Raw genomic sequence first — 26,099 nt, 5'->3', positions numbered from 1 at the left:
ACTCTTGGGGTCTGTGCCTCCCTGCTGACTGTTCCCGGCTTAGGAACTCACCGGAGAGAAGATGGCCAAGAGTTGATTCTTAATCAATAAAATTGATTCAGATAAACCAGTTTTAATTTTCATGTCTGCTACCTTTACGTGTTTATTAGGTCTCGGGAAGTTAATATATCTCTCAGTTTCACTTTCTTTATTTTCAAGAGAATTACCATATCTATTATCGATTTTATGTAGATTTATGCAAAGGACATGAATGTAGCATATGTGGCATTACATATGTATGTATACATATATATGTAAACCTAGTAGGATAAATAATCTAATAGTGGTTGCAGCTATTCTGTCTGACTTAACCATAAACTCATGTCATATATAACAGCTTTCAGTTTTCTGTTAGTATGATAACTGAATAGCACCATTCACTTCTTAAGTTACTGTAATTTATCTCCCTACTCCAATCTACATTTGGTTAAGAAAAGGGAAATAGCACAAATATAAAAATAGCACAAATGTCTAATTTGTAGAACTAGTACACATGAGACAGAACTAGTGATTTGATTATTTCCACTGGGGAAAATGTCTCAGGTATCCAGAAAGAAACACTCCCTATTTAAAAATTTTCCTATACTTCTAGTTTCTAGTTCTATGTCTAAGAAATGTTGAAGCTGATATTCCACACTGATGATTAAAAACTTGAATAAACTAAATACCTATGGACCAAAAAATGCAAATCCCTCAGTAAAGTATTAAAAAATAAAACCTAACAGTGTATAAGAAACAATTACACACCATGAACAAGTGATATGGATTATGTTTTGCAAGAAGAGTTCAGCATTTGAAAATCAGCTAACCATCTCATCAATAGGTTAGAGAAGAAAAAAAAAGACAGAATTATAAATAGGTGTGGCAAAAGCGTTTAACAGAATCCCACCACCTTTCAAGGTCCTTTAAATGGATTAAAGGGAACTCTTTCAATTTATTTAAATATAAATATGTAAATTATGTATTATATATAAATATTTAGCTTATGTAGATAAGCCTAAAAAACATTTTTTTGTTTCACTGATTTAGAACACTGATACTCCACACTGATGATAAAACTCAAATAAACTAAATATCTATGGACCAAAAGAATTGAAAAAATCCCTCAGCAAAATATTAACAAATAAAACTTAACAGTGTATAAAAAATTATAAGGAAGGAATCTCTCACAAATAATTTTCAGAATTTTTCTCTGGATCGTCAATATAAGTTCAACTTCTTTGACATATAGTTGTAATGAACAAGTAGCAAAAACAGTACTCATAGTTAAGCATCCTTAAAAAAATGAAATACAAATGATTTCAACTGAAAATGAAACTTATCTGTATAGGAAAAAAATGACAGAACTCTGATTAAATTAAAAAGAAAGAACTCACAGAATGGAAAGATGTTTCATGTTCATGGATAGGAAACGTTACCATTTAAGCAAAGAATAGAGAATCCTCAAAGTTCTAAGTATGATATAAAATTAGGGGGATTCCCTGAAGGTTGGTGAAAGAGTCAAGATAAACAAAAATATTCTTTACTTACATGAGAGATTACAATGGAGAACAGAAGAATTAGGTAGCTGAGAGCTCTGTTAAGTAACAGAAGACTCTATGAGTCTGGTTATCACATGGCTTGGCCTGTCATAAGTGGGAAGTATCCAGGGAAGTGTTTGCTCTATAGACACAGGCAGAATCCATAGACACAAGCTGCAGAATGATGGATCAGACTTCAGAGATGTTAACACACTATGATAGATACAAAGCCAGCACAAGCTATAGAGACTGAGCATTATGTGTGATGTAACTAGGTGTGAAGTTGAGATTATTCAGGGTCCTCCTGGATAGACTGTCTCAAGCAGGAGACATCCACTACTGCAAATGACAATAGAGGACTTGAGAAGTATGCTGCTGCTCTCAGCCCAGCCATGTCAAAACCAAATACTAAAGACATTTGAACTGACCTCATCTGAAGAGACTACTGAAGTGGATATCCACACAGGTAAGACATGATAGAATAAATGTTTCCAGGGGAAAAGGCAAACAAGAACAGAGCAAGTGTGACATCAGGGCACAGCAACAGGTGGAAATGTCCCCAAAGCAACTTTCCGTGCAGATGTCTGGGAGCAACCCAAGGAAGGGCTGACACCTGCTGGTGATGGAGAAGAAATGGAGTCCAATGAGCAAGAGAGAACTGTCTCCACTGAGACAGTGTGTGCATGCCCTCAATTCTGGCTTTACAGAGTTGAACTGGAACATCATACTACCCTTTCCTCATCAGTGCATTTAGCCTAGCTTATTATGTGAAACATCAAATGGAGACATCAAAAAGCCTTCCCTCCAAGGAAGGGACACAGAATATGCTGTCTAATTGTATTCTTTTACTAAATCTTTGCCTTAAAAACTTTAAAAAATTTACATGTAAGTTTTACCAGATAAGAAGGTTTAGGGAATATTGGTGCTTGGTGGTCTACTTATGTTTTATAGAAAAACAAAACCATTTTCCATACCCATTACTGGGATTTTAGGCATATGCTAACACCCTGAAAACAAAAAAACAAACAAGCAAACAATCAAAAAGCTAAAAAGCTCCAAAACTTTACTCTTGCAAAATATCTCTTCAATGTTGAGATTTTGGTTTTGTATCACTAAATGATCTTTATGATTTTTACTATGTTGCCACACCAGTTCCATTGAGTACTCCATGTTATTCTTTCTATTAGAGCCCATATACTTTTCATCTTATCTCTACTCTGCTTTCCTCTTCTTTTTTAATCCCTGTTTTATTTTAACTTCTTAATTAACATGTGTCATGGTTTTAATAATCTTTAAATTTTGAGGATTTTCACAACATCTCTACTTTTTCATTCTATCTAATCTTTCTCTACTAAGATAATTTTATTTCTAGTCTTAGCCTTAGAACACAATCTGGTAGATCCCACAACACCCTTCTGATTCCTTTATCCCAAGCTAGTAATTGAAGTTTAAGGGAACTATTATGATATTTGCATAGTGGTCTTATAAAGCAGTTAATATTCTATTCTTGGAATGTCATTGGGGAAATCATGCCCAGGGCCATGCACTTGAGGATTAGCCAATGAAATATATTACCAGTCCACACTAGAGGAATTATTCATTTGCTATACTGCAATCTAGTTTCATGTAAATGCTGCAAATACTTCAAATAAAAGATGTCACTGATATAAAAAAAAGAAACAACCACTGAAATAATCTTAAAATACAACTGTCAAAGCAGAAATTCAAGAAACATGAGAAATAAAAGCAGTGTGATGCTCTTAAAAGTAGTAGATCCCAATGAGAGTGAAATAGATATAATTCTAGATGAAAAATTAAAAAAATACTTGCCATGAGTTTTAGCAAAATTAAATAGGATATAAATCAACTCATAAATGTATCCAAAGGGAATAAAAATAAATGCCATCCTGACATAAGAAAAGCAATACAGGATAGAGAACAAGGATGCATGGGCTGGAGGGAGTGCTCAGTAAAGTGCTTGCCACACAAGCATAAGTTCAGATGGCCAGAAGCCATGTAAAAAGCTAAGTGTTTTGAGACCCACTCCTGAAATTCCAGTGCTGAGAGGTAGACACAGAAGGGTCCTAAGATCTTGCTGACCAGCCAGTCTAGTTTAGTCAATGAGCTTTACCTTCAGTGAGAGGTCTTGTCTTAAAAATGCTGTTCAAACCAGTAGAGGAAGACACCCAAACTTGAATTGTGGGCTTTACATACATGGGCACTTATTTATGCATGAACCTGCATATATATGAATGCACACAAATGAACATGTACACATTCATGCAGCAACACATATATACACATACATATATACAAATATTGGGTACACACAAGAAAGAAGAATTCAGTAAAGAAACAGAAGTGTTGATAAATATCTTGATACTTTATTAAATAAAAAACTCATTAAGTAAAAGAGAATAGACTATATGTAGTGATAGACAGACAATCAGAAGTGGAAGACAGAAAGATGAACTGGAATATTCAAACATTGACATAGACAACGTAAAATAAGAATAAAATAGATGAGCTAATATATGAAACACCACTGAATAAATTTATAAATTATTGAGCTAGGAGAAGAACTTCAGGCTAGAGGAATAATCATATATTCAATAAAATCACAGCAGAAAGAATAGAGATTGCTATAAAGATTTAGAAGGCAAATGGAATGATTGAGAGATGAAATTAAAAAAACCCTCCTCATGTTATATTGTAAAAACAAAATACAGATGATAAAAGAAAACATATTGAAAGATGAAACAAAGAAACACCAAATAGTATCTAAAGGAACCCACCAGAATCAGGGATCAAGGTCTCAACAGAGAACTTGAAAACCAGAAGAGCAAGGAAACACATTTCCACCTCTAAAAACTGTAACTGCCAATCCCGATCATATTCCCAGCAAAATTAGGCATCATATTTCAAAAAAAGAAAAAAAATCTTTCCATAATTAACACAAACAAAAGGAGTTTCTGATTACTTGGTCAGTTGTAGAGAAACTACTTAAAAGGAATCACATTGAGAAGAAATACAACATATCCAAGAAGCTGCAGGGAATAATAAATAAGTCCTTAGAACAGTAGATAAACCAATGAGTAGTAAGAAAACACTAGCCATTACAAATCTATAAATGATGGGGATTAATACACACTTTTCAGTAATCACTCTGAATATTAATGGCTGCAATTTACCAACCAAATGGCACAGAAGATTAAAAATATTAAATATTAAAAATATGACCTATGTTGTGTTCAAATAGTGCACTTTATTGTAAATGACAAACACAACCTTAGGGTAAAACAACAGACAGAGGAATCCCAAGGAAAGTAAGTGTCACTGCTTTAATTATGAAAACTAGACTTTAAAACAAAGTTAGTAAGGAGAGATAAAGAAGTTTCTTTTGTGTTGGTCAAGGAAAAATCAAGAGGCTTTAACAATTCTAAACACATGTGTTAAACATCAGTTTAACCACTTTCATATGATAAATTACTACACATGAAGAGACAGATTTTCTCTAGCACAACAGTAGGTGACTTCCAAATACCACTTTCATTAGTAGACAGAGTATCCATTCAAAAAATAAACAAAGATACATATGAATTAAACAGTTCAAGTGTAACTAACAGACATATATACAACATTCTACCTAAATCCTGCAGAACACATATTTTCTCGGCAGCCTGTAAGGCTATGTCTAAAACAAGTTATCCTACTTTGCTTTCTTGTGCTGTGATAAACACCATGACCTAAAGCAACTTAAGTATCATACAATGGCTGGGGCACAGCCCATCACTGAGCAAAGTCAAGGCAGGGACATGAGGCAGAATCTGAATAAGAGGCCATGGAGGAATGCTGCTTTCTGATACTTACCAGCATCACATGCTTAGGGGTAGCATTGCTCATCATGGGCTGAGCTCTGCCACATTAATAATTAATCAGGAAAATATACTACATATTTGCCTATAGGTCAGTTTGATGGAGGAATTTAGTTGTTTCCTTCAACTCAAATGACTCTAGCTTATGTCATGTGATATACCCCACCAACAACACCCCCAAAACCCCAAACAAAAAATAAACTGAAATGATTTATTGTATTCTGTCAGATTATAATAAAAATAAAGCTAGAAGGCCAGAAAATACACAAACTCAAAGAGACTGACTAATACATGTTTGGATAATACAGTGATCTACTGAACAGTGGGGGAAATTGAAAAGATTCTGGATGACCATGAATGCACAATACAGAAAAACCTATGAGATGCACGGAAAAAAATCTGAGAAGGGAAGTTTGTAGTTATGTATGCCTGCATTAAAGACCCAGAAGGAAATCAAATAGGTAACATATTGATATACCTTAGGGTCCTGGACAAGCAAGGAGAAAACAAACCATAAACCAGTAGGTAGAAAATAATAAATATTATGGGCAAAAATTATTGATCTAGGTTAAAAAATACAAGGAACCAATGGAGCAAAGAATTGGTTCTTTGTAAAGATAACAAGATGAATAAAAACCTTTATCCAAGCCAAAACACAGAGTAGATCAAATGAACATGAAATTAAAATTGAATATTGATCAAAGGACTTAGAAGTCATTTACAAGACATCCCATTCAACAGTTGTAGAATGTATGTATTTTTCTTCAAGTACGTGGACATGTTTTTTATTTTTTTACAATAGACTATGTATTAGACTAAAAAGTCTTAAGATAAAAACAAATCAAATACTGTATCTTTTCTAATTGATGGAATAAAATTAGAATCAGTAATAAAATAAATTTTAGGTATTATTAAAATTCATGGAGAACTAACAATATATTTTCATATGAATAAACAAAAAACCAAAAGATAATTAAAGCATTTAAAAAATCAAGTGAAAATACAACATACCAAAGCTTAGCGGTTATAGCTGTAGCATAATTAAGACTGCAGTTAAGAGCATATAAGAGGATGTATCTTATTCGTATAGAAAAACAAACAAGTTAAACCCAAAATTAGTAAGACAGAAGCAATCATAACTTACTAAAAATACAAAATGGATACTAGAATTATAAAAATCATTAATAACAAACAATGAATTCTTTTTGGAGAAGACATATTTGGTAAGATTTTAGAGAGATTAAACAAGAAAAAAGGAGAAGGAAGCAATAAACTTATAGATTAAAAGAATAGACATTCCATGTAATACAACAGAGATCCTAAGGACTATTACAGACAAATATGAAAACCTGCATGCTAATAAATGGGAAAGCTAGAAGAAAAAGTCAAACTTCTCAGCACATATGATGTACTCAAACTTACCCACAAGACTGTGAAAATCCTGAACATACTGATAAGTAAGTAGATTGCATCATGAACATTATTCCAACAAAGACAGACAAACAACAGACAAAGGCATCCCAGCATTCTGAACCCTGGCATCTATGCTTGTTTTTTTCAAAATGTTAAAAAGAGTTTTGAAACTATCCAAAGCATTGAAAGGGAGGGAACCTTCTAAACTCATTGTTTGATGTTTTACCACATGGATTAGCAAAGCCAGACTAAGATCCTGCAAGAATGACTTAGCACACGCCTCTCAATAAACCTGCAATATTGTTCCACAGTATGAAGGATTAACAATCATTTCATCATCCCAATTGATGCATAAGCTGCATTTGATAAAATCCAAATCTCTTCATGATGAAAGTCCTGACAAAATAGGTATAGAAGAAAGATCATGCTTCAACATAATCAAGGCCATTGTGACAAACTCAGCCAACATGGATGAATGGGGAAAAGTTTTTCTAAGATGGAAAACAAGATAAGGGTACCCATATTCATTTTTCTTGCTCAATATAGTACTAGGAGCTATGATAAAAAATTAGGCAAGAAAGAAATAAAAGGAATAAGAATAGAAAATAAGAAAGTCAAGTTATCCTTCTTCACAATGATTATGTGTGTAGAGAAACTGAAGAATCTTCCAAAAGTCTATTAGAGTTCACTAATTCAATAAAGCAAAAAGGTATAAAAGCCGGCAGCTTTCATTATCTCACTAATAAATAAACTAGATGAGGAGGAAACCATGAAGGTAAACCCATCTACAACAGCTACAGAAAACAAAATAAAATGCCCAGGGGATAAACTTCACTCAGGAAATGAAACACATCTACACCAAAAATTAAGAAACATCAGGGAGAGCAATTGAAGCTAGAAAAAAAAATGAGAAAGGAAAACTTTCCATGCTCATGGCTGGATGAACTAATATTGAGATATTTAAGCTATCTAAATGATACATGGAGTCAATCAATGTCAGAATACTTATGACATGATTTGCCTAACTAAAGAACACAAGTATAAATTAATATGCAGTGTACACAATGCTTACTAGCCAGAGAAACCTTGAGCAAAACAACAGAGCAGATTGCATTACAGCATTACTTTAAAGATGTAAGTTTTAGTCATTGTATCTAGCCCTGCATAGTTCTGGGATAGAAGCAGATGTACAGACTGTGCCGCGTGACAGAAATCCCAGAAGGAAAGCTGGGACCCTGAAGACAGCTGGCTCTTGTTAAGGACAGCCAGAACATACCAGAGGACGAATACTGTCTTGATGATTTTGCTTCAGAAACTGGGTGTATACCCATGTAAAACAAATGGAATCTTGGTATATCTCGTTCTCATTCCACAAAACTCAAATCAAAAGGGATCAAAAGACCTGAACTTAAGATCAGAAGCTTTGAAACAATTAGCAACTGCTGGAGGAGGGCAGTTTTAGACACTGATACAAGGCAATAATTTTGTGGGTTTGGTGCCCTAAGCACAGGATATAAAAGGCAAAACCATGACAATTGGAATGAAATCTATCAACATGGTGTTAAGGACACAGTCTTTTGGAGAAGATATGAGATCAGCATAGATAGGTCCATTCGCCAGCATAGGCAGGTGACTGGGTCAAGAAAACATCATCTACAGACATGATGGAGTACGATACAGCTCCAAAGAAGAATGAAAGCATGCCATCTGCCACAGAATGCATGGATCCAGAGAAGGTGAAGCAGAATAAAAAACCAAGCCCTTTCTGTTCTCCTGCACATGCAGAAGCTGAGAAGAGACAGCTGTGAGCAGAAGAGTGATTGGCAAGCATTGAGAACGGTACAGGAAGCAGTGGAAAGGAAAGGCCGATGTACTAGTGCATGTTCTGTGCACAAACAGACAAACAGGTGAAGGAAATTAATAAAACTGTCCAAGACCTGCCTGAGAACGGAAATAGAGGCAATAAAGAAAATACCAACTGAGGGATCAGGAGATGGAAAAATCTAGGTAGGTGAAAAAGAACTACAGATGCAAGCATCATCAACAGATGGAAGAGAGAACATCAGGCATAGAGGATACAATAGAAAAATTGATACATCATGAAAGAAAATGTTAAATCTAAAAAATTCCTGACACCAACCATCCTGGAAATGTGGGACACTATGAAAAGACTAAACCTAAGAATAATAGGAACAGCAGGAGAGATCTGCTTAGAGACCCAGAAACCATTTTTAACAAAGTCAGAAGAAAACTTTCATAACCTGATGAAGTAGATGCCTGTAAAGGTGTACAAAGCATATGGAATACCACATAGATTGGAATAGAAATGAAATTTCCCCCACCACATAATAATAATCAAACACTAAACATACAGAACAAGGAAAGAATATATTTGTATATTTCATTGGAACTAACCCAGGAAAGAAGTCACATAGAATGGTTGTCATTAATACCATATACTTAAAGAAGAGTTCATTGAGTATCAATCAATAATAGCTTAAGTCTTGAATAATGTAAGGAAGTAGCTTCATGAAAGGTTGAAGGACAGCAAAATCCTCAGGGATAGGAAATGCCAGTTAAGAACTTTATATATAATGGAAGTATCGATGTCAAACACAAGTAACGAAGAAACATTTTTGAATGTGAAAGATAAAGGATGCTGTTATCAAGCATCTTCACTGAAAAAAAATCTGTGATCTATATATGATTTTAAAAATTATAGTGAGAACACCCGTGGGGAACACATTCTTTCAACTACAAAATTTAACAGACTAAATTCGCAGGGATAATGGCTTCAAAACAGAAACTACATTAGCTCTAACAAAGGCTGGAAGAAGAGGTATGCTTAGGAAGTGGAGTGGTGTCTGTCTTCCAGCCCTGGCCCTTTACAGAGATTGAAGTGAAGAGAGGTGTTCATATTACAGAAGAGCCATTTGGTTTTTTTTTTAATCTTTTCTTTCACTGGATATTTTATTTATTTACATTTTAAATGTTATCCTCTTTCCCAATTCTCCCACCTCAGAAACTCCCTATCCCATCTCCCCTCCTCCTGCTTCTATGAGGGTGTGCCCCTACCCACCCACTCCTGCCTCTCCACCCTAGCATTCCCCCACACTGGGGCATCAAACCTTTCATGGGACCAAGGGCTTCTTCTCCCATTGATGCCCGACAAGGCCATCTTCTGCTACATATACAACTGGAACCATGGTTTGCTCCATGTGTACTCCTTGGTTGGTGGTTTAGGCCCCAGGAACTCTGGTTGGTTGATATTGTTGTTCTTACTTTGGGGTTGCAAACCCCTTCAGTGCCTTCAGTCCTTTCTCTAACTCCTCCATTGAGGATCCTGTGATCAGTTCAATGGGAGCATCTGCCTCTATATATGTCAGGCTCTGGCAGAGCCTCTCAGGAGATAGCTATAACAGGCTCCTGTCAGCATGCAAGAAGAGCCATTTGTAGTAGTGTCCCACTTATTGGGTAGCCTCCACAACAGAGGCTAGAAGTCCAAGCTAGTCTGAGAGTTAACTCATTGTTAGGACCTCAAGATAATATCTAGTCTGTGTCTCTCTGAGCCTTCAGTGGTTTGAGGGCAATCTTTGATATTCCCTGCTTTGAAGACACAACTTTTTCCTCCAATTCAATATAGTTACCAAGAATCCTTCAGAGTAATTGTATACAAATACCTGTGGCATAAATCAAAGAATGAACTCATTGGTTCTATGATTGGGGGCATCAGCATTCTACCCTATGCAAACTGTATGTGTATGTGTGTAATTGTTATTATTTTATTGTTTTATAATTTTATGCATTTTATCTACACAAGAGCTGCATAAGATTGGGTCCCTTGACATATCATTATGGATGGGGGCTCAATCCCACCCTGAGTGACTGTTGACAATTAGCATCTATCTGTGGAGGGGTTGTTATTTTCTTCAGATATATGAGTTCATCTTCAGAAGAGTTTCCCCTTTGTATGACACTCTGCATGATATTTTTTATAAGCATATGAGTCATAGAAGTGGTCCACCTATTTCACTATGACCTTTATCTCTACAGTTATGATAACATTATTTCTCAAGGCATAGTTTTAGATACACAGGATTAAGATTTTTAATATTAATTCGGTGGGCAGGGTATGATCCAAATCAAGGGAGAAGAGAAGTGGGTGGTGATAAACTTGGAGATAGGAGCAACTTACCTGCCAGAAGAAACAACTAACTAAACTAGATGCCAGGGACATCACACAAGAATTGAATGCCACTGTGCTCAATGTGACTAGTCCTTTTGTAAGGTCTATGTTCTAAGTACATAGTTCTTGAGATGTAGGAAGGTAGGTTATAGGTCAAAAATAAGTACTTACTAAGATCTATATCCAAGCATCTCAAAATCATGGGATTTATTTAGTACATGTGTTGAAACATTCTTGAATTTTAAGTCTTTCTGACTGACCTATCAATCATTTTTCTTTCGGTCCAGCGTAGCCTATTATTTATAAGCAGCGTGGTGCTGTTAAACACTCCTCTTGCAAACCTTCCACCATTGATCTTGCAGAAGTCCATTGAGACTTGCAAAAGGGATAACTGTAGATGACTTTCTGTCAGACTTGTTGAAATGAAATCAATATATATGAGAGTCAAAGAACTTTCACATCTTTAAAGTAGAAAAGAAACTGAACCTTATAAAATTCAGCTAGCTAATCAATAGCTCACAAGTGCTGGCATGGAACTGTGTGAGTCAATGAGGTGGCTTAAGCTGAAACTGAAAGAAATCACATAGCATTGATACTTAGACTGGGTTTGGCTTTTTCCATTTCCTTTGGTATTGAAACAATCAAAAGAATTCTCTATTTCAGACTGGTGTCAGTTTTAATCTTCCTAGTAACAAGGGGAAATTCTGCAGCTCAGAGGCCATTATTTCCTGGGAGGGCAGTGTTATTTATTTTATTCATTTTTACATATTGACATAAATATTCCACTAGTGTGATGGAAATGCTGTTTTTTTTTTTGAGGTAAAGAATTCAAAAAAAGCATACATACATGCGCATGCATATGCACACACACACACACACGGAGAGAGAGAGAGAGAGACAGAGACAGACAGAGACAGAGACAGAGAGACAGAGAGACAGAAGAATTTTAGTCATTTTACTTCATGTTCATGTTCTCTTCCCTAGGGTTCTCAACTGGCACTCCTCTTGTCAACAAGCCCTGATCACACTTTCATATTGCCTTGTTGTGTGTAGCCTTCTGAGTTTAATATGAGTTACTTAGCTAATGTGGATTGGATAGTTATTATGCAGGACAGGGACAACTTACTTGTGACTACATCACTGAAAAAAAATAACAACCCCCCTCACCAATAGATGTTAATTGCCAAGAGTCACTCTGGATTGGATTGAGCTCCCATCTATGATGATATGTCAAAGGCCCAATCTTGTTCAGTTCTTTGGTAGATAAAAATGTATATAACTGCGAAACAGTAAAAAATAACAAGTTACATACATACATACATGCATACACACATACATGTTTACATAATTTAAACAAAAAAAAAGTAAGGGCGGCATGCTGATACCCCATTGTGGAGTTCATGTTTTGATTTGTGCCACAGGTATTTGAATCAAATAATTCCAAAGGATTCTCAGAGACTATGTTTAGTTTGGGGAAAAAGATATATTCTCCACAACATTTGAATAGTTTGATTGGGCAGAGAGGAAAATTCCAGGCATCTCACAATTCTTTTTCTATGACAAACCAGGGCCAAATTCTAACTACCTTTGGAGCTGGTGAGAAAGCTTTTTTCTTCTTTCTTTTTTGTATCCCTGGGTACCCTGTTTTGCATTCTATTTGATTCTACAACCTGCCTCTGATTCTTTTGGGAAATAGGCAGAGTCTATAAAAAGGGGAGGCAATTAATCAGTATTTGTTGAATAAATGAATACGTAAGTGAATGAATAAGTAAACAGAAAAGAAATAGATGAGCTGAGAGGGAGGATCCTACCACTCTGATCATTTCTAGCCTCCTGTTTTAATAAGGAAGTTTGATGCAAAGAGCACACTGGGATCCTAACAAGGACAACAGCACCTGTCTGGCCCAGGTGTGCTGTCAACCAGAAGCAGCAGGAAACTAGAGAAAAGGCAGTCCTTAGTGGAGTGTTGGTATTCTCCCCTCTAAACAGTGGACACAGAAATGACTTTTTAGGCAAGTCAGAGGGAGCTGGAGTTTACAGTGAGTCTGATGGAACCTGTTAATCAAATGTATCTATGCCTTGCTTTTAGAAATCATGAAAAGTAAAAAAAAATGTGTTGTCAGTAGATGGTAAAATTATTGACTCTTATTCAAAGTGGAAATTTAGCTTCTGAGTTGACAAAACACGAATATCACAACATAGGAGCTTGACTTTGCTCTCCACCAAAGAACAGCATCAGTGTGACATTGAAAAATTCTTCTACAGACAATCCCTCCTTATCTTTGGTAGGTTGCTTATATTCTAGTTGATGAGATGACTAAGAATAATAGATAAAATATCCCCAGGAGAGTGAAGAGTAACAGGGTGGGTTTAATCTCTTGTTCTCAATGCTCTACCTTGAACACATCTTATTTCAAATTACTGTAATCTGCATACATATCCCATCTTGGTTTTAGATTTAACTCTTTCAGAAAGCTGGAGCTACTTATTGACTCATGCTTGTATTCTCTATAGGTAACAAATGTTCAGGAAACAATAGGTTTCTAAGATACATTCATGAAGTGTGTTACCAGAGGCAGCATCTGAAAATCGCTACTGTTGTCCCATCAAGTCTTTCCTGTGACATCCCAGGACCTGCAACAAAACAGTCACGATCTTTAGAACCTTGGGAAGTTAGTTCTTCTTGGTCTGGGCGTGTGCCTTGGCTCTGGCTTGGCTATGCTCCTTGTCTGGTGCCCCCACCGCCTGCATCACTGCTGCTGCTGCTGCCGCACTGCCACCGCCTGTGCTGCCTCAGGACTGGCTGTATGATTAGGTCATAATCTTCAATGAGTAGACATATTCCTCAGTTCTGTGGTGTTCTCTGTCACACGCTTATGGAGTTTCTGAAGGGCAGTGGAGATTAACTGCCAGGCACAGCATGACCTCTATGCAGACAAGTGAACTGTAGACATTCATTACTACTCCACCAAGAAGTCCCCATAAGAGTGGATAACCCAGACACAGGAGTGTTGAACTGAAATTTGCAGAGCATTTGACAAGAGCTCAGACCTGGATGGGGTAAACCTCAGTGCACTTCCTTTGTATTGCCTCAGTATTACTGGACTGAAGAGTCACTGCTTCTTGTTTGGAGGTTCATTTCATTCCCGGTTCTCCCAATTCATACTCAAAGCACTGAGAATTTCAAGTGGAGTATATTGAATATTGAAGTAGACTTCGGGTTGTTTTTTGGTTTTGTTTTGTTTTGTTTTGAATCATTTCTGTATTCAATTTTTTAATTCTTTCAAAACCTATCGGGTGTTATTATTTTTTTAAACTAAATTAACATGGCTCGAATGAACCCCCTGCTCCTGTGGAAGTCACATATAAGACCATGAAATTTCTTATTACACACAATCCAACCAATGCGACCTTAAACAAATTTATAGAGGAACTTAAGAAGTATGGAGTTACCATAATAGTAAGAGTATGTGAAGCAACTTACGACACTACTCTTGTGGAGAAAGAAGGCATTCATGCTCTTGACTGGCCTTTTGATGATGGTGCACCACCATCTAACCAGATTGTTGATGACTGGTTAAGTCTTGTGAAGATTAAGTTTCATGAAGAACCTGGTTGCTGTATTGCTGTCCATTGTGTTATGGGGCTTGGCAGAGCTCCGGTGATTGTTGCCCTAGCATTAATTGAAGGTGAAATGAAATATGAAGATGCAGTTCAATTCATAAGACAAAAGCGGTGTGGAGCTTTTAACAGCAAGCAACTTTTGTATCTGGAGAAGTAACATGCAAAAATGTGGCTCCGCTTCAAGGATTCCAATGGTCATAGAAACAACTGTTGTATTCAATAAAACTGGGGTGCCTGATGCCATTGCCTTGGAAGTGGAACTTCAGATGGGACCTGATTTGTCATACGTAATTACCCAAAGTGTTGGCTTACTGAATAAGTCTACTGAAGCTCTGCAGGAATATTGAAAACCAGTTTTACCAAGCCACAAGTTTGACAGAATTGCAACTTCTATATTTGGGCTATGATCAACATGTTTGGACACTTAACAAAAGATTTTTACTGGTCAGCATTTAAAATGTGCTTATTATTTGTACCAACTGACCTTTCCTAAAATAAGGTATTGAGTTATGTCATTAAATGTACTCCTGTGCCAGAATATTATTAGTCTATAAGGAATTTAGAAGGAGTAGGTGCCAAAATACCCAGCACAATACTTGCATATTTTTAGCATCATACAGAACCAAAATTGCAGGAACTAAGAACTCCCTAGACCTTCCATGGTGTATTCCTTCAGTCATTTCAAACACTGCAGGGCTTCTCTTGTTTTCTGCCTGCTCACTCTGTTTACATCTCCCACATTTACATCAGAATTCATCAGGTTTGCCTAGCCATCCATTTTTTTTAACTAAGTTTTTTTGCTGATTATTTAATGTCCCTGTCTTATTTTGTGCTGTTTTGGGAAAACTGTTTGAAAATCAACATTGTTACAGAAGCACATATCTTCAGTAATGTCTCCAGACAAAAAGACTTATAGTTAATTTAATGTTTGCACTCGGAAGTGCAACCTAACAAGGAGGGCCTGAAAAAGAAAGGAGGGGATGCTATTAAATATTTTTAGTAATATGTTGCCTTTGTCTTGTGCAGAGCATGTAGAGCATGTATGCTCTTTAACTTAGTATATATTTTTAAGATGTAGAGATACATTGTTTGTACTGGCTGGTTTTGTGTGTCAACTTGACACAGGCTGGAGTTATCACAGAGAAGGGAGCTTCAGTTGGGGAAGTGCCTCCATGAGACCCAGCTGTGGGGCATTTTCTCAATTAGTGATCAAGGGGGTAAGTCCCCTTGTGGGTGGTGCCATCCCTGGGCTGGAAGACTTGGGTTCTATAAGAAAGCAGGCTGAGCAAGCCAGGAGAAGCAAGCCAGTAAGGAACATCTCTCCATGGCCTCTGCATCAGCTCCTGCTCCCTGACCTGCCTGAGTTCCAGTCCTGACTTCCTCTGGTGATAAACAGTAATGTGGAAGTAAGCTCAATAAACCCTTTCCTCTCCAGCTTCTTGGTCATGATGTTTGTGCAGGAATAGAAACGCTAAGACATTGTTGTAGCTAACCAATTCTTAATCAAATTTTTTGATATTTTGTGTTTTCCATACCTATTAGAAGTTTTCCAACTTGTTTGAATTATGGTTTCCCCCTTCTCTTCCCAATCTCTTGCAAAAAAGAAAAAGTAGGATCTGCTAGTGAACCGAGCAAAATATTTTATATGCCTTTTGAGCTATGTAACTTAATAATTGGATACTTGATCATTTGTTTTATTATGTAATTGATAAAATGGTGATGTGTATTAATGTTAGTTCAACCATGTGTTTATACTGTCTGGGAATGTGTGGTTATAGTTATGTGGGAGAAATAGTTTGTCAGTGTTCACCAGCTTGTAAAAACTTAGTGCGAGAGCTTCAACATCAAAATAAATGATGAAACACATTCATCACTGACGTCACTTTACTTAAAATTAACTTAATTTGTAGAAAACAATGGATTCAGTTACTATCATTTCAATTTATGGAGAAATTTGTTAGGGTTACCAAGTGTTATTTTTTAAAAATTGCTCTTTAAAGATCTAGATAATTGTGAATTAGTTGAATGTTGGGCAACAAGGGAAACCAGTTTGTAATAGATGATGACCTTGATTTTCAATTCAGTTCCATCAGTCACTTGTAGCTCTGTGCAGTTTCCAATCCAGCTTTCTCATTTTTAAGTTTATTACATGCCTGTATATATTTTGAAATGTATATATTTTGAAATTAATTTAAACCTGAGTATTTGTCACATGATGGCTTAATAAATTTTAACTTTCAATAATCTGAAAAAAAATAGTTCTCATGTTCTCAAAATATTTGCAAACTCATGGCTGAGGTAGACATGTGCACAATTAACTTGCACCCATCTAAGAACAGAGAAGTTAAGTGCAGAGGGGTTAAGACAAAATGATGGGCTTGAACAGAGAGACTGGAATCAGAATTTTGATTTGGGATTTGTTAAAGGTAGGAGTTGATAGTGCATTTGATTGAAGACTCAAACTAATTAAATAGGTATGGATACATTTGAAGAAAGACATCTCAAGGAAATTTACACAGCAGCTAAATTTAGAGATGATGTGGAATATGTGCTTTGGGGGTATTTATTTCCTTGATAGTGACAATAACACTTTCTAGAACATATTTTGTAAGTATGTGTATTTGTGTGTATATGTGCGTGCATACATGAACTCATGTATGTTGGGTAGAAAAAAGGTATCGTTAAAAGAATATATCAATTAGAAGTCAAAACGCATATAAGCACACACTTCACAGGGCCTTACAAGTCCAGAGAATATGAATTAAACTTTAAATTACAAAAGCCGTGGTACAAGGATAGAAGCTATTAGTGCTGGTTTTTAATATCTATATCACACTGTTGGCCTCGACCCCCAGATCTAGGGAAGAGATTTAAAGGTTGAGTTGTTTAATGCTGGCCCTTTTCTTTGCAGGTGTTATATGTGCATTTTCCAAAGCAAGACTCCAGGTGACAGCTAATTTAGAAGAGTGACCCTAGGCTGGAATGCATTGTAGGGAATGAGACAGGACCACAAAAGAGTCTCAGAGAATTCTCCTAGAGCACAAAGCACATTTATCTCTATTTGAACTTAAAATGAAGAAGGAAGAGGAGGAGGAGGAGGAGGAAGAAGAAGAAGAAGAAGAAGAAGAAGAAGAAGAAGAAGAAGAAGAAGAAGAAGAAGAAGAAGAAGAAGAAGAAGAAGAAGAAGAAGAAGAAGATCTTTTCTTGGACATTCTCTAGTAATGGTAACAAAACATTTACTCTTTCTTTTTTGGAGGGAATTTATTCCAGGTAACCAAATACCCCAAATTATTGTAAGTAAGCACCATCTCACAGAGGGAAGTCAACCAATGTATGGACCATGAGCTGGAAAATTAGAAAACACATTTTAGTCTACCTTCAGTAAAAAGACAGGACATTAAGTGGAGGTAAGGGGTTGCCATCTCACAGTCAAAAACTCTGACCCAGAATTGTTCCTGTCTAAAAGAACAGCAGGGACAAAAATGGAGAAGAGACTAAGAGAGAGGCTATCCAGGGTCTAGCCCAACTTGAGATCCATGATCCACATATATTTGAATATACTAGTTCATTCATGGTCTAATTTCATTTAGTGTTAAAATGATTATTAGAAAAATGATGGAGAGATGACTTAGTGCTTAAGAGCACATTCTACTCTGGCAGAGGACCCAGGTTCAGTTTTCTGCACCCACATGGCAGCTCATAATTACCTGTAACTCTAGTTTCAGGGGCCTGGCTCCTTCTTCTGACCTCTGTGGGTATCAGGAACAAATGTGATATACATACAAACAGGCAGGCAAACACTTATGTACAGAAAATAAAAATACTCTGTTAAAAAACATAGGAGACAAACACCCAATAACACACACACACACACACACACACACACACACACACACACACACACATCTCTTCTCAGTCAAAGCCTCCATTTCACTCCTGAGTAAAGCCATTGGATTCTGTCATTGAGTAAAACACTGGAAGAAATTATATAGACAGAACATTCTGGTTCATATTCTGAAGGTTCCAATGCCAGGTTATTCTTTTGGCTCTCTGGAAAGAAAGAATGATGTGCAGGAATGTGTAGTAGAGAAAGCCACTTATATCACAAACCCAGAAGTAAAAGGGAAGGTACTAGAGTAGGGCAATCCCTTAAAAAGGTATGCATCAGTGAGGTAAACATCCCCTGCTATAAAAGATCTACCTTTCAAAGGTGCAAAGGATCTTCTAACAGTACCACCCTGGGGACTAAGATTTGGACACAGACCTTTGGAGAACAGTTATCTGAGCCATTGTACTAAATAAGAACCCAAGTGGGGATCCTAAGTTCTCACCTAATTTCCTCCAATTACTTCTCTGACACTGACAAGTGTTCTCCTTGCTCATGGAAAACAAAAGAAGGTTAAAAAGAGCAGAAACAAAGAACAAAAAAACAATTCTTCATTTTCAAGTTACTTTTCTTATATAGTGGGAATGGAGCAATAAAGCAAAAGAAGAATGACCAATTGGTTAAAATCAGGTTATTATTTATCTGTTTTGTTGAGGATTAAAGCGTGGGAAACTATTAATCAGCTCTGAATTCTTTCTGATGTCTCATAAGGTTAGATAACCTCTTAGTTTCAGTGACACAGAACATTATCATGTGTGACTCCATTTTAACCTTTAGTCTGTAGTGCTGAGGTCTAGTGTAGAAGGTCAAGGCAATATGAGGCCCTTCTATAAGTATTTCACTCTTGATAAACTCTGCATGAAGGTACTGCATCAATCACAGGGTGTGGGCTTATCGTGGACCTTGGTCCACAGACATTTACTACCATAAACATATGAGAAATCAAAGCTCATTTAACAGTTAAGGGAAACGTATTATTATTGAGAATTTAATGAGTAGCCAACAGGATTCTCCCATGGCCAAGAACCATCTTTGAATTATCCTCATTTTGGGAGCTATTCTGGAAACCACCTTAGGCTCTCCCCATTGGTGACAGTATCTCATTTGTCCAGAATATAAGGAATCTGCTTGAGCCTGGGAAGATCTTTCTATAGGGACAATGGTATATTAGATGTAACCACCTGTATACAATCAGGAAGAGTACAAAAGGTGAGGAGAGTAAACAGTAAGCTCGGAGGTATTCCATTCCTTTCCCAAAACTGGTTTTGTTAGATTATAAACATTTTCAGGATTTTATTTTTAAAATTATGTACATGTGTGTCTGGGTGGTAGTATATGCATATGAGTACAGATGCCTGTGGAGCTCAGATGTTTAATTCTCTGAAGCTGGAATGCAGATTACTGTGAGCTGCCTGATGGGAGTACCTATAGGTCTCATGTAAGAACAGCATGCACTCCTCCATTGCTGGTGGGATTGCAAGCTGGTACAACCATTCTGGAAATCAGTTTGGCAGTTCCTCAGAAAATTGGACATAATACTACCTGAGGATCCAGCAATATCACTCCTGAGCATATACCCAGAAGATGCTACAACATGTAATAAGGACACATGCTCCACTATGTTAATGGCAGCCTTATTTATAATAGCCAGAAGCTAGAAAGAACCCAGATATCCATCAACAGAGAAATAGATACAGAAAGTGTGGTACATTTACACAATGTAATACTACTCAGCTATCAAAAGTAATGAATTCATGTAATTCGTAGGCAAGTGGATGGAACTAGAAAATATCATCCTGAGTTAACCCAATCCTGGTCATCCTGTGAGTTAACCCAATCACAAAAGAACACACATGGTATGCACTCACTGATAAGTGGGTATTAGCCCAGAAGCTCTGAATACCCAAGACATAATTCACAAACCACATGAAACTCAAGAAGAAGGAAGACCAAAGTGTGGATACTTTGGTCCTTCTTAGTCCTACCAGTGCCTGACAAATACAGAGGTGGAGGCTCTTAGCCAACTATTGGACTGAGCACCAGGTCACCAGTGGAGGAGCTAGAGAAAGGACCCAAGGAGCTAAAGGAGTTTGCAGCCCCATGGGAGGAACAACAATATGAACTAACCAGTACCCCAGAGCTCCCAGGGACTAAACCACCAACCAAAGAGTACACATGGTTGGAATCATGGTTCCAGGTGCATATGTAGCAGAGGATGGCCTAGTTGGATCATCAATGAGAGGAGAGGCCCTCGGTTCTGTGTAGGCTCTATGCCCCAGTTTAGGGGAATGCCAGGGCCAGGAAGCAGGAGAGGGTGGGTTGGTAAGCAGTGGGAATGGGAGGGAACAGGGGGTTTTCGGAGGAGAAACCAGGAAAGGGGATAACAATTGAAATGTAAATTAAGAAAATATCTAATTAAAAAAATAAAAATAACAGCATATGTTCTTAACCAGTGAGCATCTCTCCAGTCCTGGATATCATTTGCTTTCTCATCGGTAGATGTTTAAGAATTCTGTGAATTAATATTTATGAGATTTCAGGTGTCTGAATTCATGAGCACTCACATATTGTCTTTAGCTTAAACAAATGTCAGTCTCTCTCTTTCTCTCTCTCTCCCTCTCTCTCTCTCTCTCTTTTTCTCCAGTTCAAATAAATAAACATGCCACTTCTGTTATAGGTATCCACGTTATCTGTGGGAAAAAGACAAGGCGGGGTTAAGCCACCCAGCGGACATTCATTTTTTTTTTTTTTAAATGTACCTTTCCCTACAGAGAAGCAGAAAGGTCAACAGCTATTGAGGTCTTGTGAATGATTGTGGGTATGGTAGTCCACAGGTAGCAGGCTATTCTAAAGGTTTAAAGTACTGATTGGGCAGTCTGAATAAAGGAGCCAAAGTGTTCATCTGTAAAAGTCCCTGACTTTCCAGAGTAAGAACTGATATTTGCCAGAGTCACCTGTTGACCATCTGCAGGCAGTGAAGTTACACAGGAGGTCTCAGAAGAAGCATCCCAGACTCCAATTCTTTGTTCTCTATACTGAGCAGCTGATAGGTCAACTGGATGCATTATCTCTTATGTAAGCTCCACCAATTTAACCTGAGTGGCATTTTCAGAAATTCCACAGATATCAAGACTTCAAACATATTTTATATGCTGTGTACCATGACCCATCAGAGAGCAGGGTCTATTTCTTTGGAACTTGAACAGAAGTAGGAGATAAACATTAAACAAGGGATGCTACGAGGAAAGGGGTTGCAAAAAATGTGAAGGGGATTATTTGGAGGGTGTTTTATACTTTTTGAAGGCTAGGACTAAAACCCTGAGTGGGCCTGTGGGATCTGCTTCATTTGATCACAGCTTTTGCTAGTTCTGCCATGAACACATGTCTTCTAACATCTACAGTGCTACCTCACAAACTTCTTAGACCCTGACCTCTGCAGAGTGAAACTGTGCCGGTCCCGCAATGCTGCTCCTCTCCATGCCTTCTTTTATCCCTAAAACATTCTTCAGAAGGCTCCTAAATTGTCACTTCATTAAACGACTTTTGTCTGTCCTCCTGGGCCAAGGCGGCACGCCTTTAGAAAATTACCACATCCTTGGATTCACACTCTTATTATTTGGTAAGCATATATTTCACTTGCCACTAGAACATAAGATCCTAGGCAGGCAGAGGTTTGGTATCATTTGGCTTACTATTATAGAGGGGCAGGTAATTATGAGAACGAATAAGAGAGATCAAAGGAAGGGGATACAAGGCTTAGGGAAGATCCCAGAAGAGGGAACAGAAAGGTTGTAAGAGCCAGAAGATGGGAAGATGTGTAAGGAAAAGATGTCTTTGGGATATTACACAGCCACGACATCCATGCACTCAATGCAGCTATGGCAATCCACACAAAAGTGGGCGTTTCAACATTTGATCATAGGGGTGGTAGAGGCCCATGAGGTCCCATACCTCCAAGAGGGATTTTTGGCAACTAATGGTTGTGGTTGAGGGTATCATTTTCTTAAGTGTTATGACTGCTCCACCTAATAGCCTCCTGTCCATGATCAGGCAAGAAATTAATTAAGCTCAGTGGATTGTCCGGAAGGAAGTTACATAGAAGGAGAGAGGAGATGTGTTGGGAAGAAGGCTCCAGTGGAAAGAGGAGGGGTGTGGTAGAGGAAGACTGGGGTGAAAGGAACAGAGGTTCACTTTGTAAATGCATGGAACTGTCAAAAAATTTAAAAAATGTAATAAACAGAATCCTGTCATTTCTGGTCCTATCTTATACAGAGAGAGAGAGAGAGAGGAGAGAGGAGAGAGGAGAGAGAGATGAAGATTATCTTAAGAAACAAGATTCTCCTCCTCCACCCAGGGTTTGGGTGCTTTTCATGCTGCCAGTGAAATTTGTAAAACTCATACAGCATAAAATTAATCATTTAAAATTGCACAGTGGTATTTGCATATTCACAACATGTGGCCAACTGCTTAATACCATCCCAGGATTTTTTATCATCCCAAAGGGAAAAATGCCAGGCCAATAAGCAATCACTCACTACTGCAACCTGCCCTGGGCCCTAGCAACAGCTCACTGGCTTTCCTATCTCTTTCAGCTTGGCTGAACTGCATTTGCATATAAGTGGATCTTCCATATATGACATACCTGGCTTTTTTCATTAATGATGTTTCTGTGGATTCTTTTCATTGCATCATATATCAAAAATTCCTGTCCTTCCCCCCCCCGCTTTGTTGTTGTTGTTTTGTTTTTTAAAAAGATGCACAGAGTTATTCATCCATCATTTCATGGTCATGTTGGGTTGCTTTTATCTACCTTTCCATGATTATTAATGGGCTCGCTAGAGCCCTTCATTTACAATTTTATTTGCCCTTTGAGTGTTCCTTTTCAGATCATTTGAGTATACCTGAAGATGTGGACTTGAATTGCTGGTTCAAATTATCATCTCGATTTTAACTCCTGAAGACTCTTTATGGATGACTAGATAGTTCTGTCCCTGTACTTACTGAGTCTTAGTTTTTGCTTTTTGAGCTTCTGTAGTGAGCAGGGTCAGATATCTATAACATATCCCTTATGCTCCTTGCTAGGCAGAATAGTAATATCTGGGTGACCATTAGGGGCACTCTGTCATTGGCCCTAGAATTCCATTAGCACATGGCCTTTATCTCCAATTATTTTCTCCATTACCTTCTTCTTCCATAGAATGACCTATTTTCCTTGTAAAAGCTGACATCATTTATGGAGGCTAGAAAACAGGTTTTAAACACACCCTTGTAGCAAAATGTTATAAAGAAATTTTGATAGAGACATTTTTCTCTGGCCTTATTAATTTACTTTGTCTACTCCAAAGTTGTGTACATTTTCGGAAGTTATTTAACCTCTGAGTTAATGTTAATGATTTGAAAAATAGAGATAGTGCATGTTTAGTAGAGGTAAATTAGAATTTTGCTCTTGGATCCTGGCAGACCTTTTAATAAATGCACTCTTTAATATAAAGGAGTTCACATCACTTCTATCCAAGGCAAAGTACCACGGGAGAGAAGATAATTTTAGAGTCATAATTATTTTAGTTAGAAAATTGGTATTTTCTTCATTTATGTTTCTTTGATGCTAAAAATCTTTAACATATAAAACTGTGATTAAAGTTATCCTTTATTGTTACAATGAAAATAAACTTTAAATTCTTTCTACTGTTCTCATGAATTCACATGAATGCCCCTGCCTCTACTCTAGTTGCATTCTCAGGCTTCTCTCTCATGAATCTAGCCATGCTAGCTTGCTGTTAATAGAACACTATGAGGCACTCATTTGTCTCCTGCCTCAACTCCTTAACCCCTTCTGGTGACCAACTCCAGCATATTATTCCGCAGACTTATCCAGGGTTCTGATCTTAAGAGTGAACATCTCTTTGGTTTAATTATCTGCCTGCATCCAGACCTACACCATTCCCTTCGTGTTATAATGAAGCATGAAAGTACAATTTTTTCACTCTGCTTGGTTTTTACTTCATAAATGATTCCCCTTTCTTGTGCTGTAGTTTGATTCACTTTCTAAATAGGAACTTTGTGAGGTATATTTCTCTTTACACAGAACCTCCCAGAGGAATATTTATTGTTTAATGAATTAAACCAGGCCCTTTCCAATTGTCTTACTTCTAATTCCTTGGGAAAATTAAAAAAAAATATGAGCCAATGTCAAAAGGTTTCTACTTGTGGGTAGGGTAGGCCATTTTTTACCACCATTAAAGCTCATAGGAGACCTATACTAGAATTAATAAGGACAATGGTACTATGGAAATATTAACATACTAAATACACTAGAAGAACAGATACATGGAAGAGAAATAGAAGGGAATGAAAAACACAGTGGAAAGCTATAAAATCACAAAAATGATGAAGTGAAAATAAAACAGTACATCATATAAAATTAAACGATAGGACAAAGTTCATATTTGTTAATAAATACAGATTAAATTTGTTAGTCAAAGGCATAGACTCAACCAGGCTTGGTGGTACCACCACCTCCTCCTCCTCCTTCTCCTCCTCTTCCTCTTCCTCCTTCTCCTCCTCCTCTTCCTCTTCCTCCTTCTCCTCCTCCTTCTTCTTTGGTTTTTCTTTGTGCAGCCTTGACTGTCCTAGAACTCACTCTGTAGACCAAGCTGGCCTCAAACTCAAAAATCTGCCTGCTTCTGCCTGCCTTTGCCTCCCAAGTGCTGGGAATAAAGGTGTCCACCACCGCTGCCCAGCTTAGGTGTACATTCTTGTGATATTAGTAATTTAGCACTTATAACCCCAAGTGAGGCTATCTAACAATCAACCAAATAAACAAATAGATAGGCCAAATAGATAAATCAAAGAAAGTCAGTTCTATATTGCCTACAAAGAAAATTCCACTTTCTGCTAAAAATTTACATAGGCTAAAATTGAAGAATTAAGAAAGGATAAATTATTGGAAATGAAAACCAATAATCAGAACAACCAGATATGCATTTATCATAGAAGGACAACTTAAAATTCATGAGAAAGAGCTCAGGGATCATTGCAGAAGAGGGGTCAGAAAGCATTCAAGAGTTAGACATAGCCATAGCCTGGAACTCTAGGTAGAGCAGAGCAGATGCTCATCAAAACTCACAACAGCTATGACAGCACTCAAAATCTGTGCAGGCCCAAGATCTACAAAAGCATTGAAAGGAGAGTTAGGTATATAGTGTCATGCCTAGCTTTGGAACTATTGTCTATTGCTAGCCACTAGGTGAGGAAGAGACAGTTTTCTCTAGGAACATAGGCCCTGGTAAGTTGATCACTCTGTAGTAGAAGGCCACACATGCAAAAAAGTATGTGGTATCACAAATTAGTTTTGTTGGATTTAAAAAAATAAGGGACGTGAGATTATGTAGATAGGGAAGAAGGATGAATCTGGGAAGAGATGAAGGATCAAATATGAGGAAAACACATCGTATGAAACTCTCAAAGAACTAATAACATTGAAAAACGATAGCTATCTCCTGAGAGGCTCTGACAGTACCTGACTAACACATATGTAGAGGCTCACAGCCATCCAT

At 37.3% G+C, this 26,099-nt stretch overlaps 1 protein-coding gene and 1 pseudogene across 5 annotated transcripts in view; one reads left to right on the top strand and one right to left on the bottom strand.

The window, feature by feature from the left end:
* The window catches only part of Atp10b (ATPase phospholipid transporting 10B (putative)), a 318,086-nt gene that overhangs the window by 262,841 nt on the left and 29,146 nt on the right, over positions 1-26,099 (bottom strand). The window lies entirely within an intron of this gene.
* Positions 14,322-14,930, top strand: LOC116077120 (annotated as a pseudogene).

The sequence above is a fragment of the Mastomys coucha genome, unplaced genomic scaffold, assembly GCF_008632895.1.
Source record: "Mastomys coucha isolate ucsf_1 unplaced genomic scaffold, UCSF_Mcou_1 pScaffold5, whole genome shotgun sequence".
Taxonomy (NCBI): domain Eukaryota; kingdom Metazoa; phylum Chordata; class Mammalia; order Rodentia; family Muridae; genus Mastomys; species Mastomys coucha.
This window is presented reverse-complemented; position numbering and strand designations above follow the sequence as displayed.